We start from the raw sequence: 18,791 nt of genomic DNA, 5'->3' as shown, positions 1-18,791 counted from the left end.
TCCCCGATCAGTACGGGGTGGCTGCTGGCCATGGCACACTGTGACAAAGACATCAGTAGTCCGGTCATAAGTGTGCCCCGGAGCGTTGCGGTCACCGGCCGCCCCTGGAGCCCAAGGGGCGTGTCTTGGCCGACCCAGCATTTAGCTATGGTCTGCACACGCTCGATGGCCAGGCTGCGGAGACTACAAGGATAAGGGTATCCAGCCTGTCACCCAGCCGGCTGTTGATAGTAGATCACAGGATCCAAAAATCTTCCACAAAAGGCAAACTTCTGCAAAAACATTCCAGGACCAATGGTCCCGCAGGGTTTCTAGGTCCATCTCCTTCACTAGGCATAAAAAAAAACAGAGCCGCAGGAAGCAGGCTGAGGGGATATTACTGGAGGGACCGCCCCCTGGACAGAACTGTAAAGTTCTGTTTTTTCACATGTATAACATGTTCTGCCTAGTCCTCTCCTGAAGGTGGCATAACAACCCTATAGTCAGGATTAATGGAGCTGTGTCAGTCAGTGAAGGAAAGAGAAAAGGCAAAAAATGTGTACTAGGGACAAAAGACAAGCCCTTAGACAAAACAGAAAGTTCATGCTGGGATAATACAATGCCTGACAAATTCAATACATTGTCTGCAAGCAGAATCAGAGGGAGGGCCTTTTGGTATACAGGAATCAAATATTAACATGGGGGATGAATATTTTTACCCTGTTGATGGGGACAGTGAAGCTGCATTTGATGGGCACTGGTGAGGCTGCATTGAGCTCTTGCATCAAGTCTGCAGTCTATGACCATCTCCTGTAGCATGTCTGCAGTCTCTGAAGGAGTCTGGAGAGGAGTCAAGAGTGGGAGCGCCACCAGGATGGGGGTCATGGGAGAAGTAAGATATAAAGCGTTTCCCCCTTATATTAGTAACCCACCCCCTTTATCTTAGTGTATTCGTTTTGCTGAAGGTGGCCCCCCCCCCCTCACGTTCTGAGTTCCTGAGGTCCCCCTTGATGAATTACCACTTTTAACTGGAATTTGCATATATATATATATATATATATATATATATATATATATAGCCCTATGTGAATTCATATCTATATATAATACACTCTTCATCAAATGTGCTTTAAAATGTATGGTTTTCCCTTTCATGAACAAGAAAATAATGACGTTATGCTGTTGGGCTGGTATAATAATGCTGTGGGGCTGGTATGAATTTTTTTCCAGGGCTGGTTGTTATTCCCAGTCCGGCCCTGCAGGCTGGGAAGACTGAATCTGCAATAGGCAACCAGCTTGGTGTGAAGACATCAACTGTGGGAGCAAAAATTCGAAAATGGAAGACATACAAGACCACTGATAATCTCCCTTGATCTGGGGCTCCACACAAGATCTCACCCTGTGGGGTCAAAATGATCACAAGAATGGGGGATCTAGTGAATGACCTGCAGATAGCTGGGACCAACGTAACAAAGGCTACCGTCAGTAACACAATACACCTCCGGGGACACAGATACTGCAGTGCCAGACGTTTCCCCTTGCTTAAGCCAGTACATGTCCGTGCCTGTCTGAGGTTTGCTAGAAAGGATTTGGATGATCCAGAAGAGGATTGGGAGAATGTCATATGGTCAGATGAAACCAAAGTAGAACAGTTTGGTAGAAACACAATGTCGTGTTTGGAGGAGAGAGAATGCTGAGTTGCAACCAAAGAACACCATACCTACTGTGAAGCATAGGGGTGGCAACATCATGCTTTGGAGCCGTTTCTCTGCAAAGGGAACATGACGACTGATTCGTGTACATGAAAGAATGAATGGGGCCATGTATCATGAGATTTTGAGTGCAAACCTCCTCCCATCAGCAAAAGCATTGAAGATGAAACGTGACTGGGTCTTTCAGAATGACAATGATCCCAAACACATCGCCCGGGCAGCAAAGGAGTGGCTTCATAAGTAGCATTTCAAGATCCTGGAGTGGGCGAGCCAGTCTCCAGATCTCAACCCCATAGAAAACCTTTGGAGGGAGTTGAAAGTCCATGTTGCCCAGAGACAGCCCCAAAACATCACTGCTCTAGAGGTGATCTGCATGGAGGAATGGGCCAACATACCAGCAACAGTGTGTGACAACCTTGTGAAGACTTACAGAAAACGTTTGACCACTGTCATTGCCAAAGGATATATAACAAAGTATTGAGATGAACTTTTGATATTGACAAAATATGTATTTTCCACCATAATTTGCAAATAAATTCTTTCAAAAATCAGACAGACAATGTGATTGTCTAGATTTGTTTCCACATTTTGTCTCTTATAGTTGAGGTATACCTATGATGACAATTACAGGCCTCTCTCATCTTTTTAAGTGGGAGAACATGCACAATTGGTGGCTGATTAAATACTTTTTTGCCCCACTGTACATTAGCAGGGGCATACCACAGAAATTTGATAAAGTGTAGGGCAGTTGGATGAATAGTGAAAATATGGTGGCGGATTGAGAGACACATAATGGAATGTACCTGCTGTGGGATTCCACATGTATATAATCATTTGACATATTGAAATGTATTACTGAATGTCATTAGGGAAAGGTGGCCTTATTAGGAGGAGAGAGTCAATGCTGAAAAAATGTAAATAGTTTTTTTTTTCTTATGTGTGGCCCATTGGGTCTTGTGTTTACGTGTTATGTTAAAAAACAATTAACAAAACTTAAAAAAATAAATAAAAAAATATGGAGTCTTACAGAGTGGGTGAGTTTATGGGCCAATTCACACTATGTTACATAGTTATTGTACATAGCAGGTGAGGTTGAAAAAAAAAGACACAAGTCTATCAAGTCCAACCTATGTGTGTGATTATATGTCAGTATTACATTGTATATCCCTGTATGTTGCGGTCGTTAAGGTGCTTATCTAATCGTTTCTTGAAACTATCAATGCTCCCCGCTGAAACCACCGCCTGTGGAAGGGAATTCCACATCCTTGTCGCTGTTACAGTAAAGAACCTTCTACATAGATTAAGGTTAAACCTTGTTTCTTCTCATTTTAATGAGTGGCCACGCGTCTTGTTAAACTCCCTTCCCGCGAAAAAGTTTTATTCCTATTGCGGGGTCACCAGTACGGGATTTATAAATTTAAATCACCCCCCTCAAGCGTCTCTTCTCCAGAGAGAATAAGTTCAGTGCTCGCAACCTTTCCTCATAACTAATATCTTCTGGACCTTTTATTAACTTAGTTGCCCTTCTCTGTACTCGCTCCATTTCCAGTCCATCCTTCCTGAGGACTGGTGCTCAGAACTGCACAATGTACTGTGCGGTGACAGGCGGTTTACACCATGGTAAAACGTCTATTACCACAGGGACACGCAGGAAACAATGGTTTCCCATGTATCCCATCCACACTGCAATGCAGCCTAGCGCTGCTCTAAAATGCAGAATCGCGCACCACACAGCACCCTAACACAGCCAGAAATTCTAATCGACGATCGCTCCGGCTGCAATGCGATTTGCCACTCAGTGTAGTGTAAATTCGCTCTATATGTTTACATTAGAGGTGGCCATAGAAAATTTTTTTGCCAGCATCTGAAGGTAGCCGGCATGTAACCCATGGTCTATCAATCTTTTGTCCTGTACTTAACTCTTAACCACTTCAGCCCCGGAAGGAATTACCCTCTTAATGACCAGGCCATTTTTTGCAATACGGCACTGCGTCGCCTTAACTGACAATTGCGTGGTCGTGCAACGTTGTACCCAAACAAAATTGACGTCCTCTCTTTCGCACAAATAGCGCTTTCTTTTGGTGGTATTTGATCACCTCTGCGGTTTTTATTTTTTGCACTATAAAACAAAAAAAAGAAGAGTGACAATTTTGAAAAAGACAATATTTTTTACTTTTTGCTAAAACAAATATCCCCCCCAAAAAATACAAATTTCTTCCTCAGTTTAGGCCGATAAATATTATAAATATTTTTGGTAAAAAAAAAATCACAATTAGCTTATGTTAATTGGTTTGCGCAAACATTATACCATATACCACAATTAGCGTATGTTAATTGGTTTGCGCAAACATAGCATCTACAATAAGGGGCTATATTTATAGCATTCTTCTTCTTATTTTATTTTTTTACTAGTAATGGTGGCGATCTGCGATTTTTAACGGGTCTACGACATTGTGGCAGACAGATCGGACACTTTTGGCACATGAAAAAAGATGGTAATTGGGAAGAAGGGGGATTATTGCGGTGCCTAAATAGTGATAGACATGAAAAATTTATAAAAAAGGAATTTATTCACAAAAAATAAAATAAAATACAATGTCACATTAATTTCAGAGAAATTGATTCAATCACAGATAATCAAAAGCACATCCAATAACAACATAGGGCCAAGATGTTCTGAGCCTTGGTGTGCTGGTGGGTCAAATCCTCCCTACATGTTTTGCCGTGAAAACAGCTTCGTCAGGGGAAACGGAATGAGACCAATGTAAATAGTTTTTTTTTTCTTATGTGTGGCCCATTGGGTCTTGTGTTTACGTGTTATGTTAAAAAACAATTAACAAAACTTAAAAAAATAAATAAAAAAATATGGAGTCTTACAGAGTGGGTGAGTTTATGGGCCAATTCACACTATGTTACATAGTTATTGTACATAGCAGGTGAGGTTGAAAAAAAAAGACACAAGTCTATCAAGTCCAACCTATGTGTGTGATTATATGTCAGTATTACATTGTATATCCCTGTATGTTGCGGTCGTTAAGGTGCTTATCTAATCGTTTCTTGAAACTATCAATGCTCCCCGCTGAAACCACCGCCTGTGGAAGGGAATTCCACATCCTTGTCGCTGTTACAGTAAAGAACCTTCTACATAGATTAAGGTTAAACCTTGTTTCTTCTCATTTTAATGAGTGGCCACGCGTCTTGTTAAACTCCCTTCCCGCGAAAAAGTTTTATTCCTATTGCGGGGTCACCAGTACGGGATTTATAAATTTAAATCACCCCCCTCAAGCGTCTCTTCTCCAGAGAGAATAAGTTCAGTGCTCGCAACCTTTCCTCATAACTAATATCTTCTGGACCTTTTATTAACTTAGTTGCCCTTCTCTGTACTCGCTCCATTTCCAGTCCATCCTTCCTGAGGACTGGTGCTCAGAACTGCACAATGTACTGTGCGGTGACAGGCGGTTTACACCATGGTAAAACGTCTATTACCACAGGGACACGCAGGAAACAATGGTTTCCCATGTATCCCATCCACACTGCAATGCAGCCTAGCGCTGCTCTAAAATGCAGAATCGCGCACCACACAGCACCCTAACACAGCCAGAAATTCTAATCGACGATCGCTCCGGCTGCAATGCGATTTGCCACTCAGTGTAGTGTAAATTCGCTCTATATGTTTACATTAGAGGTGGCCATAGAAATTTTTTTTGCCAGCATCTGAAGGTAGCCGGCATGTAACCCATGGTCTATCAATCTTTTGTCCTGTACTTAACTCTTAACCACTTCAGCCCCGGAAGGAATTACCCTCTTAATGACCAGGCCATTTTTTGCAATACGGCACTGCGTCGCCTTAACTGACAATTGCGTGGTCGTGCAACGTTGTACCCAAACAAAATTGACGTCCTCTCTTTCGCACAAATAGCGCTTTCTTTTGGTGGTATTTGATCACCTCTGCGGTTTTTATTTTTTGCACTATAAAACAAAAAAAAGAAGAGTGACAATTTTGAAAAAGACAATATTTTTTACTTTTTGCTAAAACAAATATCCCCCCCAAAAAATACAAATTTCTTCCTCAGTTTAGGCCGATAAATATTATAAATATTTTTGGTAAAAAAAAAAAAAAAAAATCACAATTAGCTTATGTTAATTGGTTTGCGCAAACATTATACCATATACCACAATTAGCGTATGTTAATTGGTTTGCGCAAACATAGCATCTACAATAAGGGGCTATATTTATAGCATTCTTCTTCTTATTTTATTTTTTTACTAGTAATGGTGGCGATCTGCGATTTTTAACGGGTCTACGACATTGTGGCAGACAGATCGGACACTTTTGGCACATGAAAAAAGATGGTAATTGGGAAGAAGGGGGATTATTGCGGTGCCTAAATAGTGATAGACATGAAAAATTTATAAAAAAGGAATTTATTCACAAAAAATAAAATAAAATACAATGTCACATTAATTTCAGAGAAATTGATTCAATCACAGATAATCAAAAGCACATCCAATAACAACATAGGGCCAAGATGTTCTGAGCCTTGGTGTGCTGGTGGGTCAAATCCTCCCTACATGTTTTGCCGTGAAAACAGCTTCGTCAGGGGAAACGGAATGAGACCAATGTAAGAAGACAAATTCTATAAAAAGAAACAAACACAAGGTAAATTCAAAAATATGGACCCTAGTAAGTACTGTGTAAATCAAAGGGATCCCACCAATGCTGAAAACCACAAAAATGTCCTCCAGGCACATTTTTGTGGTTTTCCGCATTGGTGGGATCCCTTTGATTTACACAGTACTTACTAGGGTCCATATCTTTGCCTTTACCTTGTATTTGTTTCTTTTTATAGAATTTGCAATAAGCGTATATTGATTGGTTTGCTCAAAAGTTATAGTGTCTACAAAATAGGGGATAGGAATGTCATTTTTTTGGCTTTTTTTATTTTTATTTACTAGTAATAGTGGTGATCTGTGATTTTTTTTTAGCAGTACTGCAATATTGTGACAGACAGATCGACACTTTTGACATTTATACAGCAATCAGTGCTATAAATATGCACTGATTACTGTATACATTTAACTGGTAGGGAAGGGGTTAACACTAGGGGGCAATCAAGGGGTTAAATGTGTGTTCCCTCAGTGTGTTCTAACTGAGGGGATAGGACTGATTGGGGGAGGAGACATATCATGTTCCTACTTCATACACACAAATTCCCATACTGGCTCTCATGCACGCGATCGTGCCTGCCGGCCACGAGCATCGTGTCCCCTGACCTGTGGGCCCTCTGGCTGCTATTAAGGAAAACTTGCATAGGGTTTCGTGCAGCGATGCAATCGTGCTGCAGTAAACGTGCGCGAGCCGGTCGGGAACCAGTTAAAATGTCATACAAATATATATTTGAAATAAAACTTTTTTTTTTTTTTTTTTTTGCAGTAACATGGTGTGGGCGGATTTCTGCTAGTCACAGGCTGTGTCACGCCCCCCCCCCCCCCCCCAAAGCCCGTGTATTAGAATAAGAGGGAGGTGAAGCCTCCAATAATCTACATGTAATATCCCATCCCTATTGTGTTTCGCTGGTTAGGCAAGGAGGAGGAGGAGGGAAGGAGTGGGCTGTCATTAACTACTGTTTTTTACGCCGACATGTGTTAATCTATAGTTACACGGGCTGCTCAGATGTCATAGGGAGGAAATGCTCAGCATAGAAACTCACTGAAAACTGAGCATGTGCAGAGCTGCAAAATCCCTAGATGAACAGAAGGTGGAGATAAGCAGCAGGATAAACCAGTTTTTTTTTTGCAGAATACAGAAAACTAATCTCATAGTGACTGTGTGCGTATGAACAGTATGTAATACAACATTTATTGAAGGAGGGTTTAGTGACACTTTAAGATAATATATATTTTTCTGGTCCTCAAAAACACACAAAATAGCATACATTTATCTTTCTTAAAGAGTTACAATATACCTGCGGGGTTTTTAGATTTCTATACCAGGCTATGCACAACCACTCTCTCAGGCGTGCACATTCACACTGAGCATGCAGCAATAACAATGAACACAGATCCAGCGCCATTCAGTAACACCTAACTTTTCACGTTATCACCTCCTGCAAACCTGCTGCACGCTCTGCGATCACATTTGATACACATGTGATACCCATTTACTGCAGAAACTATAAATATCTCTCATCGTCACAACAGCTGTTCTCGCTATACTTTAAAAAGCTACAAAACATGCCGTCTTCTTTTATAGGCCTGACAGATACAGATCTGCATCCAAGTCTAGGTGTGACAGATGAGTAAATCTTTCACTGAAAGTTGTGGGCACTGAGGGGCCTTCTGTCCTCCCTGGAACTACCACATTCCTGGCCCCCTTGTTAGTTTCTTCCTTAAGTGGCTGAGAGAAGGATGCAGAACATACATGTTTAAAGAGGTCTTCTGCATCCTCTAACCACTTTAAAAATGGTAGTAAATCGCGGCTGTGCAAAACAAAAACAAAAAAAACCTGTAAGTTAATTGCATAATGTGTTAGGATGCATACTAGCACATTATGAAATACTTACCTTGGAACGATGCCTTCCAGCGGCGTGCTGTCACAGCTGAGAGGGCTGACATCTTCTCCCAGTTTTTCTTCTGAGTTTGCACGCTCCGGCTATGTGATTGGCCAATGCCCTTTATTCCGGCACAAAGCTCTTAAGGTCTGACAAGGTGGTTTGCCAGACCTTCAGGGCGCATGCGCCGGTGATGTAACTGGCTGCATCCAAGGTGAACATCTTCTAAATGGTGCACGTTTAGGTGTCCTCTTATAGACTTACATGTATGTAAAACAATCACCAAGTGGGCTTTACTACCATATTAAGACCAGGCCTTTTTCTGAGACCCTAGGGAATAAAATGGAGGTCGTATTACATATTTTATGCCACACTGTATTTGCACAGATGTCTTTCAAACACAATTTTTTGGGGAAAAAATACACGTTAATGACTTAAAAAAAAAAAAAAATTGCAGGATTTTTTTGTATAATGTGAAAGATGATGTTACGCCGAGTAAATAGATACCAAACATGTCATGTTTTAAAACTGTGCAAGCTCATATAATGACGACAAACTAAGGTACATTAGAAATCTCAATAGGTGAAGCTTTAATTTTTTATTTTTTTTGTACAGGTTACCTCTTTGGAGTTACAGAGGAAGTCTAGTTCTAGAATTATTGCTCTCACTCTAACCATCATGGCGATGCTTCACAAGTGTGGTGTAAACATCATTTACATATGTGGGTGCGACTTACGTATGCGTTTGCTTCTAAGTGTGAGCATGGAGGGATGATGCGCGTTAAAAAAAATGTATTTTCACATGGTCTCTTAAATTTTTACTTATTTTATTATCACTTTTATTCAAATTACAAGGAATGTAAACATCCCTTGTAATAGAAATGAACATGATAGGTCCTCTTTATTGAAAGATCTGGGGTCAAAAAGAACTCAGATCTCTTATTAACATTTAAATGCTATCTATAATAGGATTTTTATATACAGCTTACCTGTAAAATCCTTTTCTTGAGAGTACATCACGGGACACAGAAGCTTCATTACATAGTGGGTTATATAGGCACCTCTGGTGATTGGACACTGGTTAACCCCCAATTAAGGAGAATTCCTCCCCTATATAACCCCTCCCATATGGGAGGCACCTCAGTTTTGTAGCAAAGCAATAGGAAACCATGCAAAACCCAAGAGGGGCGGGAGCCCTGTGTCCCGTGATGTACTCTCAAGAAAAGGATTTTACAGGTAAGCTGTATATAAAAATCCTATTTTCCTGATCATACATCACGGGACACAGGAGCTTCATTATATAGTGGGATGTCCCAAAGCAATGCTCAGATTGAGGGGAGGGAGACAACGATCATAATTATAGACCGCCATGGACTGGAGGACCTAAACTGCAGCCTGCAGTACACTGCGCCCAAAGGCGATATCCTCTTGCCCTCTGACATCCACCTGATAGAATCTGGTGAATGTGTGGACTGATGACCAAATTGCAGCCTTACAGATCTGAGCCAGGGAGGCCGGGTGATGCACTGCCCAAGAAGCACTTACAGCCCTAGCGCTTTCACTTGAAAAGGGGGGATCTTCCCTTTAACACTATAGGCCTGAGAAATAATCTGTCTAATCCACCTTGAGAGAGTGGCCTTCTGGCAAAATAAATAAGCAATTTGTTTTCCTTATCTTAGCAGTTGCCTGAAGATAGATACTGATTGCCCTTACCACATCCAAAGTGTTCAAAGATTCTTCTTCTTGCGGACTGTGGGTCCGGAAAAAAGGATGGTAGGATTACATCTTGATTCAAATGTAATCCTGAAACCACCTTAGGCAGAAAGGACCTGTTGGGACGCATTACCACCCGGTCCTTATGAATAATTAGATACGGCTCTTTGCTGGAGAGAGCTGCTAGTTCTGACACTCTTCTAGCCGTGGATATGGCTACCAAGAAAACCAATTTTTTAGTCAAAAGAACTAACGAAGCCTGATGCAAAGGTTCAAAAGGTTGCCCCTGCAAAGCCGAGAGAACCAAATTCAGATCCCATGGGCATACCGGAGGTTTGACTGGCGGCCTTGTCCGCATAGCCCCCTGGATGAAAGCCCGCACCAGGGAATGCGATGCAAGTGGCTTCTGAAAAAACACTGACAAGGCTGAAATCTGCACCTTGATAGTGCTTACGGCCAAATTCATTTCTAGGCCCGACTGGAGGAAGGCCAAGATCCTGCTAATGACATACTTTCTAGGATGCCATTCCCTGAGTTCACACCAGGAAACATATGCCCTCCAGATTTTGTAGTAAATAAGCCTGGAGGCCGGCTTTCTGGCACTGACCAGAGTAGAAAGGACTGGCCCCGAAAGCCCACGGTCTCTCAGAATGTGGGTCTCAGCAGCCAAACCGTCAAATTCAGACTGTGTAAAGCAGGATGGTAAATTGGACCCTGTGAGAGATCTGGCCGGAGAGGGAGGATCCACGGCCTGCCTACTGCCAAACTTCATGATCTCTGTGTACCACGGTCGCCTGGGCCAAGCCGGGGCTAACAAAAGAACCGACTTTGTCTCCCTCTTGACTCTTTCCAGGAGCCGCGACAGAAGCGGACACGTGGGGGGGGGGGGGGGGGGAGGAGGCATAAATCAAATTGTACTGGGAACTGTCAGAGCATCTGACCCCTGAGCGAGTGTATCTCTTCTCCTTGACACGAATTTGTCCAGTTTTCTGTTGAACCTGGACGCAAACAGATCTACGTCTGGAGTACTCCACCTGCGACATATGTTCCAAAGCACGTCAGGGTGCAGAGCCCATTCTCCTGGGCACAAATGCTGGCGGCTCAGAAAATCCGCCTGCCAATTTTCCACTCCTGGAATGAAGACTGCAGAAAGGCATGAAACATGCCTTTCTGCCCAGACAAGTATGCGATTCACCTCTTTTTGCGCAACCAGACTCCTGGTACCGGCCTGGTGATTGATATAGGCCACTGCTGTGGCATTGTCAGACTGAACCCGAACAGGGAGACCCCGTAGTCTGAAAGACCAGTTTATGAGAGCCATATAAACTGCCCGGATCTCCAAGACATTTATGGGCAATAGCTTCTCGATCACAGACCATTTCCCCTGCGAGCACGTCTCCTCCAACACTTTCATTTTCTCATATACTTTATTATTCTTTTATCTTTCCATATTACACATTTTATCATATATATATTTATATAATTTATCCATATATTTTATTAATAATATGTTTACATATACACATATTCCCCTCATTATTCCTGCCCATATGTCTCAAATTATTGTTTCCTCTCTTCTGTTCGTTTGTCCCCGTCTGTCTGCTCCTCTCATTTCCATCTACATCATCTCTTCCTTCACTCGTTTACCAACCCCTATAGTCTCCTCCCCTATTCTCTCTATCCACGCCCCCCTCTATCTATATACACTTCAGTTGTACTCTAACCTCAAAGCCACGCCCCACTCTCCGCTCAGCCATGCCTCCCGCCTTAACTTCCTCTATTTAAATCTCTGCCTCTTTCCCCCTATCTGATTGGCCTGATGAAAGAGCGCGGTCGTCCTCCCAACTTGACCCGAACGCTCAGGAAACGTGTCGCCCGCCGTGACGTCACAATTCCGCGACCCGCGTGTCACAGCAAACCAAGCCTCGCTTTGGAAGAACATCCCCTGCGTCCACCGAGCCGGCTTTTTTTGAACAACAAACCAGTGGTAACGCCAGGAGAGGACAACAGGACACTTGCGGACCGGAATAGAAGTGACAAACTAAATCAGATGACCCCTCTTATTCTACATGCCTGCTTATTTTATGGAAAATGTGAGTGCAAAATCTCTGTTTTAGAATGACTTGTGAATAAATTGCTTTTAAAAAAAAAAAAAAAAATCTACACCCAGAGGCGCCCGCTTCTTCTTCTTCTTTTGTATCTCTGTAATAATCTAGGAGCCTGGTTTCAGCTCCCTGCAGTGGCAGCCCTGCGTGTTGAATTCCTACTTAAGGAATGAAAGGCATTCTCCTGAGACTTGATAACTGAAATATCTCATATGTACTATCGTTTCATATAATTTTATACAGACAGCCTCTCCTTTGAGCATATTATTATGTGATGTTTGCGCCTTAACTTTTTGCGTCCTCCAACACTGCTCCCCAGCCTGTCAGGCTGGCATCTGTCGTAATAATTTTCCATGGAAGAGGAAGAAAAGTTTTGCCTTTCAGCAAATTCTCGGTTTGTAACCACCAGACGAGAGTCTTGCGTGTCCCCAAGGACTGGGGCTTCCTGTTCCAAGCCGCAAGGATGCATCTTTGCAGAGTCCTTGAGTGGAACTGGGCGAATGGAACGGCCTCGAGGGAGGCGACCATTTTCCCTAACAGTCTCATGCACAACCGAATGGGGGAAGATCTTCTGCCCAGAATTAGGCGTACCAGATCCCCAATGGCCAAGGCTTTTGGCCTTGGTAGAAACACCTTGCCCTGAGCGGTGTCGATAACCATACCCAGGTATTCCAACCTGGTAGCAGGCTGTAGGGACGACTTTTCTAGGTTTATAATCCAACCTAGTCATTCCAGGTGTTCTAGCGTTCTGGTAACACTGTGGTTCAGGAGCGCTACTGTGTTCTCTATGAGAAGCAAATCGTCTAGATAAGCCATGACAGCTAAGAGAGGGTCCAGAATCTTTGTGAAGACCCGAGGGGCCGTAGCGAGCCCGAACGGCAGGGCCACAAATTGAAAATGGCGCCGCTCTACCGCGAACCTTAGATACTTTTGGTGTGCGGGAAAATTGGCACATGGAGATATGCATCCTTGATGTCTATTGATGCCATAAACTCTCCCCCTTGCAGGGAGGAGACCACAGTGCGAATTGACTGCATTCAGAAGGGCCGGATGCGTAAAAAACGGTTCAGGTCCTTCAGATCCAGGATAGGTCTGACACTTTCATTTGGCTTTGGAACGGTGAAGAGATTCGAGTAAAACCCTGAACCCTGTTCTTTTGGGTCTTCTACTATCACCCCCTGGGATAGTAAGTGATCTATGGCCAGAAATAGCGGTCTTTGCTTTACTGGGTCCCTGGGATCCTTGACCTTAGAAAGCGAGAAGGTGGAATCTCCTGAAACTCTAGCTTGTAGCCCAGAGATACCGAAGAGACCCCCCACTTGTCCCGGATCTCTTCCCGCCAGGCTTCCGCAAACTGCAGGAGCCTTCCCCCCACTCGGCCTAGCGGGGGCGCCCTTTCACAAGGAAGCTTTTGGGCTCTGCTTGGCAAGCTTTCGCCCCCAGGATTTCTTCTGCCCCTGGGCCCGGCCTTGAGCCTTTCCTGTAGAGGAGGGTTGAGAAGGCCGTCGCCACTGCTTAGAGCTTCATGCTCCGGGAGAGAGGGAACGCCTAAATGATGGACGTTTGCTCCTTTTGACTGGAAGGAGAGTAGATTTACCCCCTGAAATTTTTTGGACGAATTTGTCTAATTCTTCCCCAAACAAACCTTCCCCTTTAAACGGGAACCCAATCAAATGCTTCTTGCATGATAGCTCAGCTGCCCAATTATTTCGCCATAGGGCCCTTTGCATGTGTACCAACAGGAGAGACAAACGAGATGCTTGTTGGACAGAATCCAAAATTGCATCAATCATAAAACACAGAATTTGAGGTATTTCTGCATAATTCTCCACTTCCTCACTGGGAAGGAGGCCAAGCATCTGCTTAACCTGTTCCTTGAGGAACTGACACAACCCCACAGCTGCGACTGTAGGTTGCACTACAGCGCCAGTCATGGAAAATGAGGTTTTTAATAATGTTTCCAGCTTCTTATCAGTTGGATCTTTAAATACCTGAGCATTATCCAGAGGACAGGTCAGGTTTCTATTCACGCAAGAAACAGCCGCATCGACAGATGGGACCCCCAATTTCTTGGTGAAACTTTCCTCCAGAGGATAAAGCATAGAAAAACCTTTTAGGAGGAGCAAACAGTTTATCGGGATGTCCCCAATCCTCATACAACAATTCATCCATTAAAGGATGAATTGGAAAGGAAAAGGCAGTCTGTGGGATTTTCCTGACCCCCAGGGAAGAAACAGAGGACGTAGCGACTTCAGCAGCAGGCATTCTGAATGTGGTACGCACCAATTCAGTATAATACTGCACCTGTTTTCTGAGCGCCTGGGAGGAGGGTACTCTCTCCTCTTCCTCCGATTCATCTGACTGCTCAAGATCCCTGTACCAAGATAGGGATCTCACCTCATTGTCAGAAGTGTCATCTGAAAGAGGAATCTTAGCAGAGGGAGGGGATCTACCCCTTTTCCTGCTATCTTTCAGGGAAACTGAAATAAAATTCATGATTCTCCCTTCAAAACCCTCCAATGTAGCCCTAAGGCCCCTTTCACACTGGGGCGGTATTCAGGCGTTACAGCGCTAAAAATAGCGCCTGTGTAGCGCCTGAAAAAAACCGGCCCTTTAACTCCAGTGTGAAAGCCGGAGGGCTTTCACACTGGAGCGATGCGCTGGCAGGACGGTGAAAAAAGTCCTGCTAGCCGCATCTTTGGAGCGGTGAAGGAGCGGTGTATTCACCGCTCCTACCCATTGAAATCAATGGGACACCGCGGCAATACCGTCGGCAAAGCGCCGCTGCAGCGGCGCTTTGCGGGCGGGTTTAACCCTTTTTCGGCCGCTAGCGGGGGTTAAAACCACCCAGCTAGCGCCCGCAGACCGCCGCTAAAACGACGGTAAAGCGCCGCTAAAAATAGCGCCGCTTTACCGCCGACGCCGCTCCCGCCCCAGTGTGAAAGCAGCCTAAGGGAGTCCTCAGTGACGTATACCGGGACTGAAATATTAGGAGAGGCTGCAAAACCTGACCGGGGCACTGACTCATCCTGTGAGGCTGGCTCCAGTCTTGCAGTGGGGGATGGTAACCTACAGGCATTTTTAGAACCCCTAGACCTAGGCGGTGACTTACCAGTGCCCTTGTTACCTCCCCATGAGACCCTCTTACGAGGAGACATAGTCCTAAGCTACAAAGCAGAGGTACTAGTACAAAGTGCAATCACTGTTGTGCTTAAAGTCTCACAATAAATATATATGCTTAAACTGCACAACCTGATGCTGAGTAGGTGTCTAAGGTTTGCCTGGATCCAATCCCTTGGGATGCTTACTGCCCACAGCTCCTGTGTCTCCACTTACAACCCCCTGACGCTCTGGGCTTTTTAAAACTGTCGCCTGGCGCCTGCGCAGTACAGCGCCGTGCACACCGACGTGCACGGCTCGCAACCACACTCCCCCCTCCTCCAGTAGCACAGGAGCGCGCCCGGCGCACGTGCACCAGGACCGCCGGTATCCGGGGGGGAAGGGAATCGCCATCGGAGCTGCGTGGGACCCCCAGACTATGTGGGACCCCTGTATTACCTTCATTGTGGCAGGGATTGCAGTGGAGACGTGAGTCATCTGGGAGAACTAGGCTTCACTGAGCTTGTGTATCTGAAAGGCATGCAAGTATGCATCAGGCTGCCCTTACTCCCTCTAGTGGTGGAAACCAGCTAAGACATACTACTACTCAATGAAGAAATCCATAATATAATTTATATAGGATTAACTTCCCTTACCTGTCCTCACCGCAGGAATTGCTGAAAACAGACAGATTCCAGCTTTCACCCATCACGGCAGGCAGAGTTCTGTCAACCTTCAGGTTTTTTTGGGGTTCTTTCTCTATCTGGACCTTGTAAAAGACTCTGCCAGAAACTTTCGTGCCACTATGTAAATAGTATACCAAGTCTGGTTTTCCCAGAGCCCAGTCTTCCAATAGGAGAGGACTTACAGGCAAAACCTTGTTTCTTCAGATGACGAGGCCCGGGTACCATATCATCTTGGGAGTCAAAATATCGTCCCGAGATATGGATCTGGTTTGTTGTAGCCCTTAGGCCCCCGCAGGGACCTGCACAGAGCTTTCTTCATAGCACATGTTTTACGTGACCAACCACCATAGACACTGGCGAAAAAATTGAGGTGCCTCCCATAGGGGAGGAATTCTCCTTAATTGGGGGTTAACCAGTGTCCAATCACCAGAGGTGCCTATATAACCCACTATGTAATGAAGCTCCTGTGTCCCGTGATGTATGATCAATATTATATATACACATATACATATATACAAAAAGCATGGTAATGTAATATAGTGCAGCTTACCAATCATTAGATGTGGTGGCTGCATTAGTTTTTGATATCTTTTTCCCCTCTGCTTTCATCTAGTGATCTGGCCAGTAACACACCTCCTGTATTAGAGCACCTCCCCTCTGGATGAAGAAGCACAGGGGCACCTTTGGACAACAGCACTGCCAGTTTGGGGGCGGGGAGAGTTTGATGTACTAGCAGGTTTAGATACCCTAACAAATTGAAGCCAAACTCCAGCTCACACTTTTTAAGCAGTTAACAAAACAGTTTTTATTCCCTTTGGATTCAAGGTTTTACTTAAATATATTAAAAGTCAATCATTGTAAGCACCCCTGTTACTGGTTAACATTTCGTCTAAACCCTCTAACAGCTACACCTGCAGGACAGTTTGTCCTGTTGAAAAACAACAGACTTAACTGGCTGAAACACCAAGTGAAATAAATATATGCTTTTGGGTTTAACACTGATATAAGACTTGTAACCAAAGGGTTCCTTCAGTATGGGCAAAAAAAAATGTTACAGTGCTTCATATTAACCGCTTCAGCCCTGGAAGACTTTACCCCCTTCCTGACTAGAGCACTTTTTGCGATTCAGCACTGTGTCGCTTTAACTGACAATTGTGTGGTTGTGCAACGTTGTAACCCAACAAAATTGACATCCTTTTTTTCCCACATATATAACTTTCTTTTGGTGGTATTTGATCATCTCTGCGGTTTTTATTTTTTGCGCTATAAACAAATAAAGAGCGACAATTTTGAAAAAAAAAAACACAATATTTTGTACTTTTTGCTATAAATATCCCCAATTTTTTTCTCAGTTTAGGCAGATATGTATTCTTCTACATATTTTTGGTAATAAAAATCGCAATAAGCCTATATTGATCGGTCTGCGCAAAAGTTATAGCGTCTACAAAATAGGGGATAGATTTATAGCATTTTTATTATTATTTTTTATTATTTTATTTTTTACTAGTCATGGTGGCGATCTGCGATTTTTAGCGTGACTGCGACATTATGACGGACACATTTTTGGGACCGTTGGCATTCATACAGCAATTAGTTCTATAAAAATGCACTGATTACTGTAAAAATGTCACTGGCAGTGAAGGGGTTAACACTAGGGGGTCGATCAAGGGGTTAACTGTGATCCCTAGTGTATGTTCTAAATGAAGGGGGGGGGGGGACTGACTAGGGGAGATGACAAAGTATGGACAGCGATCTGTCACTTCTCCCCTCAGAGAACCGGGATCTCTCTGTTTACCACACAGAGGTCCCGGTTCTCGCCGTGTTAAAAGTGATCGTAGGAGCCCAACGGTCATCAAGACCCTTGGACACTCGCACTGGCTCCAAGGGCGAGATGCGGGAATGCACGAACCCCTAGTAGCCATCAGAGGGAGTGACGTAACATAACGGCAATTCGTGTAGCCGAGCCATGTTGCCGCAGTACAACTAAGGAGGCTGGACGGCAAGCAGTTAACATTCACAGAACATAATAAATGAATTAAATAATTTTTTTTTTTTTTTAAAACACACTTTTCCTTTAAAGCTGAACTAAACTTTATCTAAGCACAAACCAAAATGCCATTTACTTTATTTTTGAAATTCAAAGTAAACGCAACCATCTATCCAGGTCTCCATGCTTTATTTTGTTGAGAAATCACTTTGAAAAACACCCCCCGTAGCATTTCTAGCCACGGCCATTTTGAGTAAGGGCAGACAATTCATGTAGAATTTACTTCCTGGAATCCATCTGCTTTTAGGTGAGGCATGCAGACAGAAGGGTGTGCATAGCTGAAAATGGCCCCCTCCTCCAGATAAAGAAGAAAAATGCCCATGAAGGCTCCTGGGATGTATGACATCATTTTGGCCTAGGCCAAAAACCAGGAAGCAAAAAAGGTTTAAAACAAGTAGATATTATATACTTTCCTATATATTTAATAATGCAAAATGCATAAGGTTTAAAAATAGTTAAAGCATTTTATCCCAACACACTAAATTCCTGATATGTGCTTGTTGTATCATGTACTTGTATGAGAAAGTCTCCTGTTCTTTGTATTGCTTCCTTCATATGAAATCCCTGGACTTCCTGCCAGTCCCTCTGCTTTCCTATAAAAAACTGACCACACAAACCATGAGAGCACATTGTGGTCAGCTCTCTAGCTTTGTTGGGAACTTCATGTACTTTCCAATGATCAGGCCTATCCTGACACTCCCGTGGTGCTGCTTCTCCTCCCCAAGCTCTTATGCAGCTGGGAACAGAGGGAATGTGATCACTTATAAAAAAAGTGTAATAAAAATGTATTTATAAAGCTTTTAATATCAATACAAAAATGTTTTTCCTTTCATTTCCATTTTAAACTGAATGGGCTGTTTTACAACAAGGGTGCCCAACCAGTGGCCCGGGGGCCCGCGA

General features: G+C 43.7%; 1 protein-coding gene across 2 annotated transcripts in view; it reads right to left on the bottom strand.

The window, feature by feature from the left end:
- Positions 1 to 18,791, bottom strand: part of PNPLA7 (patatin like domain 7, lysophospholipase) — a 620,671-nt gene that overhangs the window by 425,374 nt on the left and 176,506 nt on the right. The gene's annotated exons all lie outside the window — the stretch shown is intronic.

Source organism: Lithobates pipiens, unplaced genomic scaffold (genome assembly GCF_037356315.1).
Source record: "Lithobates pipiens isolate NorthernLeopardFrog02 unplaced genomic scaffold, aLitPip1_a1.2 Scaffold_1, whole genome shotgun sequence".
NCBI lineage: Eukaryota > Metazoa > Chordata > Amphibia > Anura > Ranidae > Lithobates > Lithobates pipiens.
The sequence above is the reverse complement of the archived record's forward strand: the minus strand, read 5'-3'. Positions and strand labels throughout refer to the sequence as shown.